A 1,819-nucleotide genomic window follows, 5' to 3' on the forward strand; every position below is an offset into this window, starting at 1 on the left:
TTAATCCCAGTTTTGGAGTTCCAGCTGAGAGTTGGCCATGGGCTGTGGACTCTCATATGTGGTTGCTGTCTGGGTATCTTCATTCCGCATCCCACAGGAACTTCTTCTCGACTAAACTCCCACACTTGCTTCTTGCCATCTGCTGTCTAGCTCAGTGAATGGCACCATCACTAACCCTCACCATCCCCCATGTGCAGATAGTCACCAGTTCCCACCTCTGTACCATCTTTCCACTCCATGGATGAGCCTCAGTTCAGGCCTGCATCTCCATCCTACAGCAGCTCTGCCTTCCTACCTTCCAGTTTGCTCTCCTTGAACCCACCCTCCACATAGCAGCTAAAGCGCTTTCACAGCATGAATAGGAGGCACAACCCTCTACTTAAAGCTCCTCAAAGCCTGCCAGTTGCTTTGGGGATTTAGCCTAAACTCATTCAGTGTAAAGCACCATTCCTAAGTTGAGCTTGGTGTATTATTCCAGTGGTCTGGGACTTGGTTCTTATGGGAGCCTCACTCCAGGCCTGTGCATTCTCTGATAGGAATAGGGGATGGAAGAGGGGAAGTTGTTAAATGAAAATTTCTCTCTCTCCCAACAACCCCACTCCACCATATTTCTGAATTCAAAACATCCCAGCAGAGCCCAAGATGCTGTTTCTATGATAGCACATTTGAGTAACCCACTGACAAATCAGTAAGAAAATAACCCGTATGGGAAAAGAATTTGAAAAAGCATATATATAGGCTTACCAGGTGGAGCTGGTGGTAAAGAATCAGCCTGCCAATGCAGGAGATAAAAGAGAGGTGGGTTCAATCCCTATCTCAGGAAGATCCTTGGGAGGAGGGCATGACAACCCACTCAAGTATTCTTGCCTAGAGAATCCCATGGGCAGAGGAGCCTGGCAGGCTACAGTCCATAGGGTCACAAAGAGTCAGACATGACTGAAGCCACTTACACACACATGAAAATACATAAACACACACACGAACATACATAAACACACACACACAGCACTTTGCTGTACACCTGAAACTAACACAGCATTGTAAATCAACTGTACTTCAATTAAAAAAAAGTACTTTACTGAAAAAAAGAAAGAAACGAAGAAAGAAAAATACAAACAGCTTAAGCCAATCATGGTAGACAGCCAGGATAACCAGGGAAGAGAGCGGGAGCCTTTATTGCTCTTCTGGACCAGAGCCAACCCTCTCCTGCTGGGCCCTCACTGAACCTTGCCTGTAACTCTCTTAGGACATTTCATGTGATGTGGCATCTATTTATTTGTCGTTTGGTTTATCTCTTACTTTAAACAATCAGCACCTTGAGTTCGGGGAAGGTGCATCTGCATGCATCTTCCGTATCTTTGTCCAGTACATATCTTCTAGCCTAGAGCTGAGGAGGATCTCAGTATATGAACGGCCAATTATTTAATCATAATATTACATCCTTTCCTCAGTAACCGGGAACACTTATTAAAATAGCTTTCTAAAAATATCTCCCTATAATTAGAAAGATTATGTCCCTAATAAGTAACCTGTACTTAGAAATCAGTAATAAAAAGAGAAATTCCCTAAGAGAAAATAGACAATAGATAATTTAGAAAACAATTTACAAAAGAAACAATACCAATGGCCATGAAACATATGGCAGAGCTTGACCTCCATGTAAACAATGAAAGTTACTGTTTCTAGGAGGTGGGAAAAACAGGAACTCTCTTGCACTGTTGGTGGAAGTAGAAATTTATAGAACCCTTCCTGAAAGAATTCAGTTCAGTTCAGTTCAGTCGTTCAGTAGTGTCTGACTCTGCGACCCCGTGAATCGCAG

Source organism: Bos javanicus, chromosome 3 (genome assembly GCF_032452875.1).
Source record: "Bos javanicus breed banteng chromosome 3, ARS-OSU_banteng_1.0, whole genome shotgun sequence".
NCBI lineage: Eukaryota > Metazoa > Chordata > Mammalia > Artiodactyla > Bovidae > Bos > Bos javanicus.